The sequence below is a fragment of the Agelaius phoeniceus genome, chromosome 1 (genome assembly GCF_051311805.1).
Source record: "Agelaius phoeniceus isolate bAgePho1 chromosome 1, bAgePho1.hap1, whole genome shotgun sequence".
Lineage (NCBI taxonomy): Eukaryota > Metazoa > Chordata > Aves > Passeriformes > Icteridae > Agelaius > Agelaius phoeniceus.
The window spans coordinates 100820484-100840822 of NC_135265.1; the positions used below are offsets into that span (position 1 = coordinate 100820484).

At 39.8% G+C, this 20339-nt stretch overlaps 1 protein-coding gene across 2 annotated transcripts in view; it reads right to left on the minus strand.

Annotated features, from left to right (window-relative positions):
* LDLRAD4 (low density lipoprotein receptor class A domain containing 4) overlaps positions 1 to 20339 on the minus strand; it is a 285288-nt gene that overhangs the window by 238070 nt on the left and 26879 nt on the right. The window contains exon 2 of one of the 2 annotated variants that reach the window (XM_077183925.1): positions 3619 to 3743. The exons of the other annotated variant lie outside the window; for it this stretch is intronic. The gene's annotated coding sequence lies outside the window, so the exon portion shown is untranslated. The remainder of the gene's footprint in view (positions 1 to 3618; positions 3744 to 20339) is intronic. 2 annotated transcript variants of the gene reach the window in all.

A 20339-nucleotide genomic window follows, 5' to 3' on the forward strand; every position in this document is an offset into this window, starting at 1 on the left:
TGCCTCACTACTAGTCAGTACTGACAGACAAGCAACCCCAAAGTCATTATCACACAGCTCAGGAGATAAATACTTCTTCCAAAAAGTAAATATCTCCAGAAGGAAAACAAAATCCTGTATATTGCTGATAGTACAAATAAACAATACAGGAAGTGCAAGCTTTTCTGTTCTATATACAACATTTTTCCATAAAGGGATATGTTTGCTCATATGTGAGAAGGAGAATGAAAGTAAAGGTCTCTTAACTTTATTTCCACATGGTGGTAGCTAATCCAGTGTATACAACAAAATGGGATCCAACAAATCTTATCTATTAAAGTGAATGTTCTGGAATCTCACACTCATTCTCCTATCTCAGGAGTGAAAATTATTTTTATCTTCTAAAACAAAAAATTATTCTATGCTTATGAGCATGCACAACATTTAAGATTGTCTCATCTTTTAAATTCTTGCTTAAAACTAGCTCTTAAAAATTTCCATAGTATTTCTTGCTATGCAGATAAACAGTTTCTCTTGTGTCAATGTCAACGGGGCAGTATTTGATACAACTTTACCCAAAAGCAAGCCAAAACCAAAAAATATGGGTAAAATGTAGAAGATGCATGCGTTCATGATGCTTTATCTTCTCTTCATTTAGGAGAAATTCTGAAATTTGAGCCATCCACTATAAGAAAAGAAACAACCTCTAACAACAAGAATTTCATCTACCCAAAATGCTCCTCAAGGGTCTCCAGAGAACCAGGACAACCCAGTGTTTCATGGCACAGACTCCAAAGCACTGAAGCAAGCACAAGCCAGATCGGAAGAGTTAAATAAAGCAGCTAAAATTCAGCAGCATTGTGAGCCATTCCAGACTCTGGTTACTGTAACCTACACTGGGTGTCCTCTGCATAAGCACCAGTGTGACTTTGTGGACTGCTGAGACTCAGTCTGTTGCAACTGGCATAAGTTGCCACAGGCGAGTAATCACAAGAAACTGACCTTGGCAAAAGCACATTTTACACTTCACTGCTGTTCAACTGTGTTATACTAAAGAGAGAGCAAGTGAGCACAAGCAGAAGGGGGAGGGAGAGAGAACAAAAGGGATAGACAGCATAAAAGTGAATGTAGCCATTTTCAGCTTTACCTGCTTTTAAGATTTTAAGAGAGGTACATCACACCTCCAATGCACATCACAACCTACACATAGTTACATCAATTCTGCATGGCATCATTTTTAAACCATCAGGGTGTGAGGAGATTTTTGGAGGGGGAGGAAAAAGGAGACTAAGTACTAAATTAGAAATGAAGATCTAAAAAAAATTCTCCCAACAAGGAGGAGCGAAGTATAGAAGACAATTACAACTTCACATTTTCTTACCACTGGATTAATGCATAAATGAGGATTTTTAAATTGTTTCTTCCTCTTGTTTGGCTACACCTGTTGAGAGTACATTTTTGAATCAGCTGCAGCTAATAAAGCCTAAATGTATTCCATGAGGTGTGCTGCAAGATGTCTTAGTCCTAATTTTTAATGTTTCAGCTCAACTTTACCTTCAGCTCTCAACAGCCTGGCAGCAATTTGCAGGAACCAGTATGGTAAAATCCCCACTGCTGCACATACAGTTGTGTCTGGCTTTTCTCAACCATCTTTGATCTCCAATGGTTTGAATCAGTTATTTCCTGCTAAATAATTTTCTTAGTTTCTGCATTACTTTTCTTTGATATTGATTACTGCATCTCCAAAGGAACAGGACCTGGCAGAGCAAGATGGCACAGGATCCCATCATTAGTGCTAACCCACATCCTGCCCAAATGTTACAGCAAGTTTAACACAAGGATCTAACCTTGAGGGTATGCTGGGTTTCCAGGACATTCTCTGGATGAAGCAAAACATGCAGAAGCTTTGTACAAGTTCCAAAATACCGAATCACTCTCCACTTGGGAAGTGTACAAGGTATGCAAGTCTAGACAAAATAAAATGAGACCACATGCATTTGTATCTGCTTCCTTACTGCTCTTAGGTCAGTGGCCTAACAACTCGATGCAGCTTCTCTTCCAGATCTTGAAGTCTGCTTTTTTCCTGTGCAGACAGTTTCTCTATTCCTCATCTGGTTCCATAAATAACTCAAAACCCTGCTAACAAAAGCCAGCCTTTGTTCCTCTCAAACATGCAAACCCTTCACATCTCTGCCTTCACAATCTCCATTCCTCTATTAAAACTCCCCGTCCTCCGCCTCAGTCCTCCAAATGTCATTACTACCAGTAAGCAGAAGTGACTTGTTTTGGACACAGCCATGTTGTTACCTTAAACCATTCCCATGTGACATGGTATAATGACCTCCCCTGTCAGTGGCCAGGGAGATACAAGACTCAGCCCTGACAGCAGATGGCTGCTTCACACACACAAATTCGCTCAGCGACTCAACAATGATACCATCACGCTTAGCCTATAAATTATGAAAACAGCAATTCTATGAAGCATGACCTAAAATTCCAAGGGACTGAAGTATTTCCAAGTCTGAACTTCAGATCTGGGTCAAAAAGGTGTCAGCTGTGGATCTGCAGAATTTTAATCATCTCATCAGACTGTAGCTCTGTCTCTCACAAATACATGATGTTTGTAAGGCCCACAGGCATGCTTCCTGACACTGAGGCAGGACTGTCACAGAGGGCTGGATGGGCCACAAAATACTCACTGCTTCTGTGAAATGTGTGAGAAACTCTTGCAGGGTCTAGACAGAAAGTAAACTGATGTCTGTCACATTTTTCTGACTACACTTGGGCACCAAATAGACTTATTAAAATTTTTATTTACTAAGACCTATAGTAATTAGTTATAGTACATAGGAAAAGATAAAGTAAAAAGGGCTCAGTAGTTCTGCAACAATTTCTGTGGTCCCTCAGGCTTGGCTGCCTATGGTCAGCATTTCTCACAATGACACACAGCAAAAGAAAGAAAAGGGTGATGAAAAGAAATACCTGATGGGTACTCATATCCACAGGAAGAACAAATCTTTGCTTATACTAGGCCAAAAGTTAGCAGATATTGGTATTACACAAGAGCACCCTCAGCTGAATGTAAGGATTTGACATCTCTTACTTCTTCAATACATATCCTAAACAACAGGTTATTGAATTAGTCTCTCTCTTTGCAGCTCCCTCTGGGTCTCCCAAACCACACCGTATTTTAAGTGTATGTGTCAATCAGTACTGCTTCAGTCATTTGACTATATAGTTCACTAGCTAGGATCTCATTTTCAAGTAATTTTACTCATTAGGCAGAACAGAAACATTAACTGGGCCTTCCCCATCCATACAAGTAATTACAAACAGGCTGGCTACTGCAGGCATCTCTCTTCTCTTTCCTCTTCCTTCGCCACCTCTTTCAGGTTAGAAATTGCTTGAAACCAGTACATTTCCACAAAATATACAAGGGCTGACAAATCAAAATCTTTTAACATCTAAAAATTACCAAGAAGGTTTAGCTATAGAAATATATATATGGGTATGTAACTACACAAAGTATCCAAAAGATGATGATTCTCTGGTGTAGTATGGTTGAAATGTTACTAGAATGGGATTAATTTGACCTAACAATTCCTTTACTGGAAAAATATTTGTTTGAATTACATTTACCTTTCTTGAAGTGTTTAAGAAAGAAGTCTTGTCTAGTTTACACTCATCCAATACAACATAACGATATCCTTGAAGTCCAGAGAGTCAGGAGAGTCTTGCTTCTAGTTGTGAATACTGAGTGTGATCTACAAGAAAAAGAAAGTGGGGGAAAAGGTTTGGTAGACAATTCTTTATCTTTTCAATGGGTCAGTGTTTTCAAAATCCTTACAGATAATGGCCTTGACTCCAGAAGTTCAATCAATCAATCAATCAAACAATCACTACTTGGTTTCCAGAAAGAAGCCAAAGCAGATTTATTTTTCTATGTTAAATATTCTGTCTCTCTCTCTTCACTGTCTTAAACATGAAGATATTAGAGTGAAAGGTGTGATTTCCTCTCCGTATTTAAAAAAAAAACAAAAAAAACCCAAAAAAAACCCCAACAAAACAACTTGCAATTCTTTGCATATTCTGCTGTAAATTTAAAATTACCATCAGGGAATTTATAACTTTGTTTTAGAACCTATAGAAGAGAAAGGCTACAGTTTCTCTGACGTGTAGTGCTAACACAAGTCATAAAGCCAGTAGCAACTCTTGAAACAGAACTAAAGCTATGAAAAACATAAAATATCCTTTTCTCTTATTAGACACTTCAATTAATCAACAGCTATTGGGGAATAAATTAAGTACTCAGCAGCTTTGTTGAATAAGCATGTTTTAGTCTGGAAACAGCTGTGAGAAGTTCACCAAATTTTATTCTCTGCATTGTCCTGCTGCCTCTGGAGCTTCCACTTTCCTAAGGAACATCACTTTTTCTGGAGAGCACATTGAGCCCATAATTTTGCAGATACTCGTTGGGTATAGTATCAGCTCAGTCTTTCCAGTTCTTTCAGTGACAGCAAGCAAACTCACTAAAGCTTTGCCTCAGATTTCACAGGCATGTGTGTGCCTCTCTCTCAGTACCCAGGCCGACGTGCCAATATGTAGGATTAAACTTTTTCCAAGGTTGAATAAGCCACCATCTGTCTATCTTGTGTGGTGCTGTGCGCCATCCGGGAGACTTGTCCCTTAGAGCATGTTTCTACCATATGTCACTCCTGAGTGATCAGTTATGCCAAGACATTTGGGAAAAAATGACTAAGTCGAGCTGGAAAACCCTTTCCGAATTCCAGAGGAGGTTTGCCAAGCCTGTATTTGCAAATAACTTCACATCCACTGGTTTTTGCATATATTGTGCATAACAATAAATTATGACCTTTACTCAAACAGACATGAGGTATGTGCCCTCCACTGTCCAGAACTCAGGGACTTTTTAATAAGCCAAAGGATTCAAGTATGACACATCTCCAGGAAAAATACAAGAAACTTTTACAGCGACTTTTACGATCGCTAACTTAATAAAGGAAAAAAAGAAGCAGATGATAAGAATATATTTCAAGAAAGACTCAGTCTGTTTTTTTAAAGCCACAACAACCAGTTATTTCTTTCAGAAGACTCAACTAAAAATAGCTAAGGCAACTGAATACAAGAATTTTTCCTAATTGCAACCATCCAACAATGACCATCTAAAGTGCTCACCTGCATGCAAAGTGATCACCGAAACTAAACGTTAAACTGCTGATACAGTCCATGCAATTAGAATTTGTCTAATAAAGAATATTACTCTATCCTATTTTAGATTTAAAGAACCATTTTATGTTCCAATTCCTCAATTATTAAATTAAAACTCAAGCCAACATCATTCTTATGGCCAGCTCAAGGCTGCTCATTTACATAACTGACTTTCAAGGGCACTTCCTCACACAGCAATTAATACCAGCAAAAAATCCACCAGATCTGTTACCTAATATTAAGGAGGACATTCTTGAGAACATTAAAAGAAGAAAGAAATTAGTAAATCGTTAATCCAGCCTCCCTGAGTAAGATTAACATGGAAAGGAAATCTACTCCTAAGGGCAACAGGAGAAATATTAAATATGAGAAGACAAATTATAGGAATTATTACATTTAGTGACAAAAGTGAGATGAGGAGCAATCCAAGAGAGAACACTGACCTTTGTGTTTTGCCTTCAGAATTTGGACAATCATTGAAAAAGAGGGAATACTTGAAACAAGGATTCACTACAGCCCACTAAGATTTGTAGAAAAAAACACATCAAAAAGCAGAAAATGTTCATGTTAAACAAAGAAAACCACTACTGAAAAAAGGTTATTATTAAAGGAAAATGAGGTAAATTATCACCTTAGAATGGATTATGATTTTTTTTAATGTATCTAATTCAAACTGCTTCCTTATGCACAAAGAGTGAAACTTGCAAAGGTGAGGATGTTGGTAACAAATTAGACTACCAAGGAAAGAGAGCCTCCTACTGCAACATGGACTTGCTGAATGGAAAGAAGAGAGGAAAATAAATATAGACCAGCTAGGCAAATCTGGACTACTTGCCTACATAACACACCTAATGATATTGAAGCCAGCATATTTTCTGAAAGGCTCAGCTCCTTCCTGGCCCACTCCAACAGCCTGAGGCATTCACACTGTTGAGCCAAGAGAGACTGGAGAGGCTGGTTCTACAGCACCAACTTTCTGCTAACTCTTCTTATTCCAACAAGAAACCTTTAGGGTAACGTGCACCTGCCCTAATGTCCTCCTTGCATCCACCTACAGGTCCCAATAATCTTCCCTTCAGGATGAAACATGATTTGCACATAAGACTGACCAACTCAGAAAGTTGCAAATGGGGACAAGAGGGGAGGAGGGAAATTCATCGAAGCTGCCAATTAAGAAAATTCTTATTCTGGAAAAAATTTGCACTGTGAAGCCAGTCAACAGCTTCCTCACAGAAAGAGCAGCCATGCAGCTTCTGCACTGTCATCTCCTGCCAGAACTACAGCAGAAACAAGAGTTTCTCTTGAGCTTCTCAACAAGTATTGTGGAGATCCACACATATCAGTAAGGAAAAACTATGGAGCAACATAAAGGGAGAAAACACTGAAACCTGGACAAAGATTAAAATTTTTCTTCCCCTTTATTTTCGGTTTGGGGAGGCTCAGGATCCATCACCCATTTGTCCCACACCAATTCAGACATCCAAACAGGAATCTTATCACTCCTTGGAAATATGATGTTTTTTAATTTGGTTTAATCACTAGAAGTTCCTTGGAAATTCTTGGCACATGCAGGCTGATTTCTTTTGTGTTCCACTTCAAGTATGTACTAAGCCTCATCTCTCCGTTGTTCTCACAAACTTTTTAGGGAACTCTCAAGTCTCCTGAAATTCAAAAGTTCAGGATTCCAATAACCACATGCAAATCCATTCTTCTAGAAATAAATTCACTCTTGTGGCACAACTAAATGTTTCTGTTATGTAAATGCAAAACTTAACTGAAACATCTACTGATAAACACAAAACTGCAACACCTCAAAGGCAGCAACATTGAAATTTATTTCCACAGGAAATCTCATTTAGCGGGTATGACTTCAGAGACAGTGTTTAAAGACAAGAAGGGCTCTTCAAGCACAAGGCCAAACCCAAAGAGTAGTTATGTCCTCTGAGCCACCCATCTGCAGGGTATTTCATACATTCCCACAATTATTCATCACAATTTGCTCCCCAGTGGAGACTCTGGCAAGACTATTTTATTTCAGTGACCACGAAGTAATGGAGAAAATGCAGGTTGATGGGAAGCTATGAAATGTCTCTAAAAACAGCCAAGCAGCCAGTCCTCTAACATAAAGTCCATTCTGCAAGGGCTATGGTACTGCAACATAAAAAGAGTTTGTTTTTCAAAAATGTTAATGCAATATTAAAACAATACACATTCTCTTTTCTTATGAATAATCAATACTCATAAACTAACTTGAAGAAAGACAATCTCCATGTGCCATGTGAAAGCAGTTCAGAGTTACCTTTGCTAGGGGTGCAAAAAGAGGCATTGTTGAGGCAGAGGTAAGCCTTGCTTTTTCCAATCACAGAGATAAAGCAGTTTTACTCACATAGCTTTCCTCTTCCTCACTTCCCCCTCCTCCACACAAAACCCAAGAAAAGCTGCCATTGCTTCAGGTCAAAGGAAAAACAGGCCCAGCTGCCGTGAGCCAAACAACGTACAGGTTTGCTATCTCCCCTGCTGTTTTGGCTCGGGCTCTTCAGACTGGAAAATTCAGAAGCACGATCTCCCAAGCTCTATAAATGCCAGAACCATCTAAGAGGAAAATAGGACAAGGCCACCCCCAGGCAAGTTTGTACTAAAATCTGCTGGCTGCAAGGCAAAAATACAGTAAACATCGCATAGGGACAGACTGCTCCTCAGAAAATATTCCACAAGAACAATATAGCTTCCAAAGAAAGGCTGCGCTAAGGGGACTTCTGGAGGGAAAAAAAATGCAATGTTTTAAAATCCTTGTGAGGAGTTAGTAAGCTAATGGCACACTCAGCGACAAATTGTTTGACAGGCAATATGCTTTTGACATTAATCCAAAGAAGAAATGTAAAAGCGACATTGAATGTTCTCTATGAAATAGTAACAAATTGGGTATCCTAGAATAGTCCTGCAGCTCACTAAGGAAATTTTGCTTTTGTCTGAACAACTGATTGTGTGGAATAAAACAAGTAATAAAGGCAATTAATCATCAATATCACCACCCTGTCTTTTCAGGAAGGACAATTTTAGTTAAATTTTTGCAGTCCTTGAGAAATGAACTTTGCAACTGATTACAGTATGTTTTAACGTGCACTATACTGACTCAACCTTGAAAAACAAGCCAAAAACAGAAGTTGAAACATCCTTTTTCCTGTGTAGCTCCAATTTGCAGTAGCAAGAAGCTAAACAACATGCTCTCCACCAGATGGCTGAAATAAAAAGAACACTCCTTCTGATTAATTAGGAAACAAATGAATCTGCTGTTAGCACAACAAGTTACCATCAGGAAACCTGGGTTCCCATTAAACTTTGATATCTGTGCTTTCTCTGCAACTGTGTTCAAGACCATCCTCAGATCTGTCTCTCATTACAGAAGCAAAGTGTTAAACACCAGTCCATCACACACAAGTATCACACCAGCCACTGCACAACCAAAAGGGGAACTGGCCCTTTTCACAGACAACTAACACCACAGTTCTCCTAAAAGAGAAAGCATCCATCACAGCAGAAACTAATTAAGGCCTCCTAGTGCTGTGAGGAGAACTGATAGGTAAAACCACCCATCCCTTGTCAGGGTTCAGTGAGCAGGGGAGGCTCATGCATGCACACCCAAGCTCTCCAGCTGGTCCTGGAAACGGAAATCCCCAGAACAGATATAGTACAAGGAGCAAGGATGTGACAGCCCAAGCAGCAGAGGCCAGCCCAGGGTTCCCTGCCAAGGGAGGCTGCCAAGGCTGACTGTGAACATCTCAAGTGAAGGTTCAGGATCCAGTGCAGGCACTGGGAGGAGAGGGATGACAGCATAAAGCATGTGGGACTTGCACAAAAGATGTGTGAGTGCATGCACTTAGAACATGAATATAATGTTTGCTGCTATGAGCTGAGTGACTCTGGGAAGAAGGAAACTGAGCTTACCTGATGCAGGAAGGTGCAGATAAAAGCAGTTGGTATTGTCATTATTCCTCTGGTTTCTTTGCATGAACAACTGCAGTATTACACCAAACTTTAAAGAAGGACCATTTCAGAAGCCGGCTATGGGAAAGAACCTACCATGTTTCAGGTATAAAGGACAATTTTGCCTTCTTTACTGATAACATGTGTGCCTAAAGAGGCACAATGCCTTAGTAAGAATCCAGGACTGCCAACTAACCCACACCGCTACAATTTAGAGTATTTATCCTATGTGCACAACTGAAGTTCTCAAACATGTCAAGTGTGTTATTTTCTAGGGCCAAAGGGAATGGTGGAGACATTTATTACAAACTAAATCTAGTCTCCTTTTTAAAATCCAAGTAAAGGTACTGTATCCTATTAAGTAATTGAGAAAGCTCAGACACCTGAATAAGAAAACCAAAAAACACTTCTCCACACATAAAAAAATAGGTTTCAATAATTTTAGATATCTAGGAAGGCCGTTGAATTGTGCTAAATGACTGTATCTCATTTTTTCTTATAGGCTGGTGATAGTTAGGCACTCTGGGAAATACAGGGATACACAAAAATGCAAAAGAGTAGAGAAGACACTAATATTTCAACGTGCACCTACCCATTACATCACACATACAATTACAAGGGGAAAACTATTTTTTGAACCTTTACATAAGGTTATGAAATAACCTTAAAATGGAATAATAATAAATGGAAATACTTATAAATAATAAATGGAAAACTTCAATAAATGCAATATTCTTTGGCACAGTGTTTTTAGAAGACCCACTTCTGTTTGCTTACAATTTACTTGATGCCTCCTCTAAGACTCATGTTGGCAGAGACAGTGAACAATTAAACCTGTGTACCCTCTCCCCACTCACCACACTGAAGATCTCAAGAATATCTTCCAATGTGTCTTCTTCTCAGGACAAAAAATCCCTGTTTCCTGTGGACATAAGCCGTTCCATATCTCTTAAAAATGCTGCTTTTCCCAACATTTTCTCATCCTGTTATATTGTTTCTGAGCTGAGGGTCCTGAACTGCACATGATGCAAGATGCTGGTGAGCCATGAACGTACAAAGTGGCAAAAAGGATGCCATCTCTTTAATTCTCTATTCCTTTATTAATATTTCCTAGTATTTGATTTGCTTTTCTGATCAGTGCAGAGTAGTGAGCTCTGGTTTAACACTGCTGTTTATCATTACCTGGTAACTGACTCACACATGGCAACAGCTCAAAACTCACCATTATTTTTTCCCTATGTAGACCACTTTATCCACACTGAATTTTACCTGCCTTTCCACTACTCAGCCACGTCAGTCAGTCCTCCAGTTCTTCATGGTCCACTTCAACCTTACTACTATGAGCAAGTTACTATCATCAGCACGCTTTCTCACTTCATCAACAAGGTCCTTTCCAGTGTACAATTTATGGGCTGAATGCACCAACCAGTCCAGTTACTCTGGTGACTGAGAACCACTTATTCCTACCTTATTCCTCCCATCTTCTACTGACTCTTCTCAGAGAGCTTGTATTCATCTTGGTAACACGTCTGTAAATACTGCATTATGAAGTAGATAGTATCCTTGTTATTGACAAATTCTACATTTTTGCAGACAAGATGTAGGGGAAAAAGTAATGTCATTTTCTGCCTTTTGATTAAAAAAAAACCCCTAAGTGTTTGCATATTTTAAACCCAAATATCCAGGGAATATAAAGTAACACCTCCTTCCTTTACATACAGCCGTAAGTAAGAAGTAGCACAAGCAAAACAACAGCAATTTCTCCTCTTGTAACTCTTCCACAAAGACAAGACTTTATTAAATCTTCTAATAATTTTTAACCTGAGGATCAAAAAGAAAGCAAATATTTTTTTAAAAAAAATTAAATATTTTTCTGCTGTCTGCCAGCTGTGTGGGAGTGCCAGCAACTGCATAGCAACAGAAAATTTTTTGAGTCAGCAAATTACAGCTTCCCCCAAGTTTTCTCCTTGATCTTAAGCAAATTGCTACTATTCTTTACTAGATTAATTTATTAATATTCATCCCCCTAGTGGCTCATTTTTGCTGACCATTAAGTTAATGGTGCAGGGAATAATGTCTTTCCAGCCTCCTAACCTGGCTGTTTCCTACCAGCCTACCACAAAGGGCACCTGAATTCTGAAAAGATACGACTATGATTTGTAGGAGTTAGCCATAGGAAACTGATTTCACCTGCTCCCATGTGTTCCTGCATTAACAGTAGCCACAGCCCAGCCCTTGAATGATTGTCTGAAACCTGCAGTGACTCCTCTCATCAAAGTTCTCTCCTAACATTTATCCTAGCACTATTTGTGGCACCCTCAGCCTCTTTGATATCACCAATTCCAGACTCTTTGTACCTGGCTCATTAGTGTGAAGAGTGGCCAGAAGCTCTGAAGAGCACAAGACACAAGGTGAGTGCTGGCACCCTCAATTTACATTACATCTCATACCAAATAACTATGTTGTCATCAAGCTAAAAAGACCAAGAAAACAGCACAATGGAAAATTTCAACAAAGTGTGGCTTCATCATTAAAATCTCTATTTGAGTTTTTTTGTTGGTTTCATTATACAGAGAGGCAGAGAGCTCTCTAAATAGATTTGCTTAGTTTCCGTGTCTGTTGCCAAATTTCCATCCTGTGGAACCAATTTTAAATAAAAAAAAGTGTCTCTTCCCATCCTCTGCTCCTTGGTGTCATTCTTATTAAGGATACAGAGTAAAAAATGAATGGAAATGAACTAGTCACAGTGGAGTTCAAATCCAAATATTAACTTTTTTAATTGCCAAAAAAAATTCAGATCACTTTGATCCATAAGTCTGTCTTTCTTGCAGCTATGGAAAGTTTTTAAACGGAAGGCTGCCAACAATGACTTTGTTATAAACTAGAGTTCACAGTTGTTTTTATGGAATTTTGTCTCGGTAACTTTTAGCTCAGCAGTTCTCATGAAAATATTTCCAAACCACCAACTTGGCTAAATATTTCCAGCAAAGCAAAATAATCCCTAGCTCCTAAATACAACTCTGCTTCTTTTTTTAACTTCAGTTTATCCTTCAGAAAACTAGTACAGCTTTAAACATGGGAATGACAGAGAGGGGAGAAAGGAGACAAAAAAAATCTAAGAACTTCAAGCAGCCTCTCATATCTCTGGGTCATAGCAGATGCAGGTCTGGAAATGGAGATGAGATTTGGGAAATAACCTCCCACATATACACAGGTATTAATAGCAATAGCAAATAAAACCAGAATGAACACTGCAATTTGGAACAGTGCAGTACGTGCCTAACAGAAAGCTCTCAAATAGATTTAGCCATTGTTAGCCCATGCTCACTGAGAGAATTTCCACACTAACACAAAAAACATTATAAATGGGAAAGAAAATCTGATGGGCTTTGTATTGCCATTCTGTTTAGCTCTTTAGCTCTTTTGAAGAGGGAGTGTAAAGGAATCATTTATTATAACCCTTTTCATCCGTCAGATGTTGTATGTTTTATGTAACTATAACACATTTGGCAAACTCTTCCTACCTACCCATATGCCAGGGAAAAGCTCAAACTGTGTAAGAGAAACCTTTCTTAACAAAGTGAATTTCCTTGTAGAGAGGAACTGCAAGTTGGACTAGGGCTCCAAGATCTCCAGGCCCTCCTCTCTTCGCGAGGACTGAGACTTCCACACAACCTAGAACGCACACATCTGCCTCCCTGGGAAGCAGAACTTTCCATCCTGTGCTCTACACATGCCAAAACAGCAGTTGCACTGGGTCATTCCACACATCAGACCACAATACAGACGCAGTACAACCAAGGCAAGCCCGCGTCCGTGCCCCTACAATGGCTCTTTCAGAATGAGTGCCAGATGTGCTGGCCAGTGCCCTCCATCACCAGTGACCAGGCCCATTATTCCCCAAAGCACAATAAAAGGACCCTGGCATCCACAACTCCACCACAGACTCCAGGGCAGCCAGCTGGGCGTGAGAGTCCATGGGGGATGCACGGTTCTGCACGCAACAAACCCCTGGTCTTTCACCTCAAGCACAAGAGGCCCCTGCCTCTGATCTTGAACTCAAACCTCATCCGTCGTATGTATGAGACCAAAATGTGCAAGCTCCATGGGTAGTCCTGAAACTTCTATCTTCCAGCTTTTCCCCACAGTACATGGGGGAAAATGGCAGCAGCTGTGATGAGTGGGAGCTGCCACGAGAATACCCCAGCAGAGGAAGGAGAGGAGTGTATGGAGAACATGTAGGAAGCTATGGAGAAACAGAAGAGGGTACACCACAAAGCACTTACAGCACAACTTGAGAGAAAAACAAACCACCCTCAAACAGTGGGGCCAAAAAAGAAATGGCAGTGAGGAAGAAAATGATGAGAAGAGTCCAGGTGCAGAAGAATGGGGAGGCTGTTCCAGGCAACCAAAAAGGATCTTCCTTCTTGATTCATCCTTAAAACACATTTAAAATTTAGAATTTCAGACATAGATTTGCAGAGCAAACTGATAATGCATTTCACTCACCAGAGCTTTCACCTGCAACCTATCTATGCAATTTTAAAATGTTCTCAACTAAAAACATTTGTTAATTAAATACTTCACATAAATGTCAAACAGTTGTGTTATCTTGGCAAATACGTGACAAAAAAAGCAACCTCACTATAAAATTCATATTTTCACTAGGAGACTAAGCAGGAAATACCCTTTGCCTTCAAACTTGTGTGGGACTTTGCAGATAGACCAATTGCTTTATGTAGCAGGATCATCCAGTCAAGTTTTGTTGCTGGCTTTGCTTGGAAAGCTGCTTCACTACCCTTTAGAGACTTTTGAGTTGCAGACAAAAATATCTGTACCTCAAATATATGGGCACAATTTAAAACTGTGATGCATTGTGTTAACACGAACTCAGGCAGCCATGGATTGCAGCAATTGTGGCAGGGTTTCTGCAAGAGAAGATCGGAGGTGACTCTTTTGAATGCAGAAAGTGAGCGGCCAAGTGACCAAAGGGGGAGGCTGCAAGAGGGCTAATTGCATCTGTAGAAAATAGTGCTAAGCTCATCCATGAAACAAGAACAGAAAAGAGATTGAAGAGATTAAAAGACACAGCACTTGATTTTTAAGCTAGGAAATGAACCCTGCAAGGAAGTATGAAAGAATCAGGATGGGACAGACAGACGGATAAGAGCAGGCTGCATGAGAGACCTACAGGACAGAGGTTGTCCTGACTGAATAGGTTTGACCAGTCCAACCAGTGCTTTACATTGTCACTGCAAAGAAAATGGGAAGCAAATCCTTGTACCATCCTTCTGGCCCACCTGAATGCACTGCAGCCCTAGATCTGAACCTGATGGGCAAAAGCAATCTTCTGTGGACAGGACAGGGAGAAATGCATTCATTTGTCAGCTAAAAGGGACTGTAACTACCTATCACCTTGAAGTCTTGTCTGTTATTTCTAAAAGGGTACCAAGGCACTGGATATTAACATTTAGAAACCAAACCAGGTAGACAAGCTCACAGGAAGGAAGATTAGGTTTTCTGAGTCACACTAAGCAAAGCATGGGTTTTGTTTTACAAAATGTAAATTTATATAACAAATTGTTTCAAACAGCTAATAAATGCCTCCAGAATTGCAGAGTGGTTTATACACCCAAAAATTATGGAAATTAATAGACACTTCTGGATATCAATTTTCTGAGATTCCTTTTTTCTGGCCCACTGCTCTACAAACAAAATGCACATTGAAAGAAATGCACAGATGGCCAAAAATACTCCTGCTTCACAAATATACCAGTACTCTAGATGGATTACATAAAATTCTCAAACTTTCTAGATCTGTCAAGTACACTGTGTGAATTATGCTTGCTTAGAATAGTGATAATGCAACAAGTAACTCCAGTGTTGTCTTATACAAGCACAGAAAACAAATGTATCAACTCACTACTGATTTTCAAACAGGCAACTATTTAATCCTTACTAAAGTAGGCATGAAGAATATCAATTAAGGTATCTTTACACACAAACTGAATCTCTTCTCCAACCAGTTTATGATCCTGTTCCCAATTAGGCTTAAAGCTACTGATGTTTTTTAAGGTCTGTTTGGGTTTCTGTGGCAAGATTTTGGTAGCAGAGGAGCTACAGGGGAGGTTCCTCTGAGAAGCTGCCAGAAGCTTCCCCTGTGTCTGACAGAGCCAATGCCAGCTGGCTCCAGGTCAGACCCACCACTGGCCAGGGCCAAGCTCAGCAGTGATGGTGTAGCACCTTTGCAGTGGTGTAGTAAAGAAGGGGGGAAACTCTGCAATTTCAGCCAGAGTGAGGAGTGAGAACTTGTGAGAGAAGCATCCCTGCAGAGACCGAGGTCAGTGAAGAAGGAGGGGCAGAAGGTGCTCAAGGCACAGGAGCTGGGACAAGCCAGCAGCCTGTGGTGCAGACCACGGCGAGGGAGCTGTGTCCCTGCAGCCCATGGAGGACCACAGTGGAGCAAGAGCCACCTGCAATCTATAGAGGAATCTCAGCTCAGAGCATGTGGATGCCCAAAAGAATAAGGGAAGTTGTGGGAAGCCCACTCTGGAGAAGGCTCCTGGCAGGATCTGTCAATCCATGGACAGAGGAGCCTGCACTGGAGGCGTGGAAGAGGGTGAGGAGGAGTCCACCCTGAGGAGGAAGGAGCAGCAGAGACAACATGCCTTGAATGGACCACAACCCCTATTCCATCTTCTCCTGTGCCACTGAGGAGGAGGAGGAGGTAGAAAATACAGGAGTGAAGTTGACCCTAGAAGAAGGGAGGGGTAAGGGTGAAAGATTCAGTTTTTATTTCTCATTATCTTTCTCTAATTTGATTGGTAATGAATTACTTACCTCCCCCAAGTCAGGTCTGTTCTGCCCATGAGGGTAGTTGCTGAATCATCTCACTCCATCACTTTTATCTCAACCCATAAGCCTTTCATCATATTTTCTCTCCCCTCTCCAGCCAAGGAGGGGAGTTGTACAGCAGCTTTGTGAGCACCTGGAATCCAGCCAGGGTAAATCCACCCCAAAAAGTCCCAAATTATTTCAGAAACAATGGTCTCAGCTCTATAGACTGAGGCCAGCCCTGATGAGAATCACATTCTCCTGTGTCTTGACCAGGCTGGATGGGATTTTGAGCAACCTGGTCTAGCAACAGGCATCCCTGCCCAAAGCAGGGGGGTTGGAACTAGGTGATCGTCAAGATCCTTTCCAACCCAAACCATTTTATGATTCTATGACTTAGCAAGTTTTTCTTTCAAGAGTCCTCTCTGTAGGTGTGTAGGAGTTTGTGCTTTGAACGCCTCCTAAAACCAACCAACTTTACCAAAAGGAACTCAGAATATGTCCAAGAGCCAGGCAATGTATTCAGGGATGGAAACACTGACAACAAATCATTTCACATGTGCATTGTACATTTCTAACTAAATATTGCCAAATAAAAAGGCAAAAACAAAGAAAGCAAAATGCTCAACCAAAAATATTTTTAAAGAAAATTGGGGGAGAAAAATATATATATATACTTGTCAAACTGTCTGCAGTAACACTAGATTTTTCCCACATGCACCTATTATGCAAATTTTTAACACAATTGTATCTCAACACATAAAAAATGTACTCCTATTACACTTGACATACTATCTCAATTATTTGATATGCTTGTATTACCAATATCCTGCATAGTACATCACATATATTGTATGCTTCGTCCTACTCTGCTCCCAGACACCTTCTCCAATAAGGCTGTCACAGCACCATCTCATGACTTGTACATTTTATTAATCTGTAGTGAAACAAGCTGAATGCGAACACAATCATTTTAACTGTTCACATTTCTAAAATTTTGACAGTGTGTGTCCTAATTTGACTCCATGCATCCCTTTAAAACATCAAAGGTGTATTCATACCTCCTTATGTCTCAAATCATTTTGGTTATGGTATTCAGTATATAGGTAATACTACACATGCATGTAGAATGCCACGTGTGACTTAGTGGCGACTGTCATGCGTCACACATTGCAACTTCCACCCTCCAAGGAAGAAAGGAACATTTATTTACAGTTGCATCCAGAGCTGAACTCCTCTTTGAGACAGAGAAGAAAAATTACACAGTCTACTAAAAAAGTAAAATAAAAGGAATTTACTAATTCTGTGCCTAATCTTCCCCTTTGTAGCTGCATTAAGGCAGTTTCAGGCGCAGAGAGCGCAGTGTGCTGTGACAACCCCATCCACTATGTCACGATACTTCACCACGTTTCTAAGTTCTGCAGCTTATGCAAGCTCCCAAATCTTCCGCATAATACTTACTCATCCAGCTGGAGAAAACACAAATAATCTAAAGAACCAATAATATACATGGTTTACATAACACACCCTGCAAAACAGAACTGTGGGACCAGCCTAATGAATTACAGCCAGACTGAGGCTGCGAGGGCCCCGAGTCCCCAGCTGGCTGCGCTGGGCACTTTGCACCGTGCGTGCTCCTGGATCAATCTCTGCTCTGAGACACGGACACAGCATCTGCACAGGCAGTACCTGCTCCACTTGTTAGGGCTCAGATTCAGCTAATGGCACACCATTTACACTGTCTTCTAATATTTGCCTCACAGCAGGTGCTATCACAGGAAAAACTTACCACCCATTGCCACTGACTGCTGGGGGAATAGTAACTGCATTTGACTGACAGACAGTGAGTGAACCAACTCAACAGAGTCACCTGTGCCAATGAGGGTATCACAATCACCAGGAATAGAGGGAATCAGACCACATGGTTGAAAAGAAATAGTTTTATGTACATAGAGTGTCTTCTCATAACTGGCTTCGTCTCAAAAGAGCTCCACTTTTAAAAACACCTAAACACGAAAAGTGATTCACTGGTAACCGTATCTGAGTTTTTCAGTATCTTATAAAAATCTAAACCATAGATCTTAAAAGGATACCAGCTTCTAGAAGATCAGAGTTCCATTTATTTTCTCTTATCACATCATTTTCACGTTTGTTTTTTCTGATGTTCATTTAACAACTTGCATTATTTTGATGTTCATTTAACAAACAGGTCCAGACAGCTACTTTCCTTTTCCTGTCACCAGGCTTCTGCTAAGCAGCGGGGGTAAAATCATTACAATACAATAAGGAAACAGAAGTTACTAGACAGATTTCAGCAGCTTTAGTATACAGAACTGCTTGCAATTTAGTCAGTAGTTAGGACTGATTATGATAATTTAACTGTTGATGTTACACAACACAACTCCCAGTGACAGAAACATCTATGACATGGAGAATCAAGTGAGGGAGAAGGGGCAAGAACAGAAGAAATGTGAAAATCCCAATAAAAAGGGAAAATAGCAGATTCAAAAAGCTTTGGAAACTGCAAATGAAGGCAGTGAACTGAAAACGTATTTTATAAAAACACAGACTGTTTTTCCAGACAGCTAAATATTTCTGCTAATGGATAACACTTCCTTAATATGTAATTTCTACATGGTAACACTGAAATAAGGAAATGGAGGGGAAAAAAAAAAAGAAGCAAGCATCATATACAAAAATTGCCAATTTCTGTCCCTAGCCATCTTTTCCTTCTCTGGTCTGTTTTGGAGAAACCACAGCATTAAACAGAATGAAGGCTGTAACTAGAAGCTTAAATATGACAGGATACAGACACTTGCCTTCCATGCACACTGTCACTGTGAATTAGGCATGAGTTGACAAGCTAAAGACCTGGCTTGCAGTCTCATCATTCAATCATCCATCCAATCTCATCAATTGAGCAAGGCAGTAACACATGTCCCCTCCAGCTTAAATGACAGCAAAACTGTGGGTTGTAATCACAGGTCATCTTCAAACGACACTTACCATTAAGGATGGCTTTGTTCCGAATCAATTTTTATTGAGAATTACTGTAATACAATACTTCTCTTTGCTTCTTCTAACTCCTGAATTTAACACTGTTTAGAAGAATATTTCAAAATTATAATTTCATCATTCTCTAGGAATAAGGTAACGGCAAATGACATTAAGTAGAAGTCAAAATTAGCCATTTGCAATCCAAAAGCACTGACAACAATAAGGTCACCTACATGAGCACCCACAACTGAATCTTTAGTTAGTACTAATCTATGGTGTCTTAGCTATAGTCTAGACTATTTTAACCATGTAGAAGCTGTCTCAAATTCCCTGGACATAAAAATTTGAAAAATAAATCAAAATGTAAATGACAACATTAAGTATCCTTAAAAAAACAGTTACACATTTATACATAGCCTCTAATGTTTTCATAACAAATAAAATGCATCCTTTTTCTAAAGGTGTCAGATTGATATTTTGTTCTTTATTTCTCTTCTACAGAGAAGTGTTCCTCTCTTTTTTTGGACCTTGAGCAGTAATTCTGTACTAAGTCAGCTGAGTGTGACCTGAAAGAATGCTGATGGAGCCAATGGGAAAAACAACAGGAAGAAAAGTTTTAGTTCTATATAGGGTATAGAAAGGGTAGAAGTAAAGTGAGAATCACTACTTCAGAAAGAGGACAGGCTCATCTGGAACTCATTTACCAGTTTTTAAACAACAAGAATCCCTTAATAAAAAAGGGTCAAATCCAACAGACACCACAGCAGCATCTCTGATTTTCAACTAGTCAGAGAAATATAATCAAATCTCTATTAACGTAATTTGCTTTGTGATAGTTTACAACAGCTGAGGATCTGCCTTAAGGATAACTGGAAATTTATTTGTTTGTTCTCCCACATCACTAGACAAGATGTGCACATTTCCCAAATTTTACCAAGTTTAAATGAAATTCTAACCACCCGGCACAGATACTTCATCACAAGTTTATTTTTCTCTATGGCACCCTCGCCACCTTCCCTGGCATATCAATCTCAAACATTTGATAACAGCTACAGAAAATATGGGAATAGACTTCTGTGACAGCATATAAACACTACCAAAAATACACTTGATTATCAGAAAATGTATTTTAAAATTTGCACCTAGTGAACAGTTAAATATACAATTTTTCCATCAATCTGACAGAAATGTGTTTATCCAAGCCAAAAGTAAGGAGCAGCTTTTATGATATAAGGATATATCATAGGCTCATACAGTAGCTTGCATTGGAGGGGACCTTTAGAGGTCATCTGGTCCCATTCCCCTGCCATGGGCAG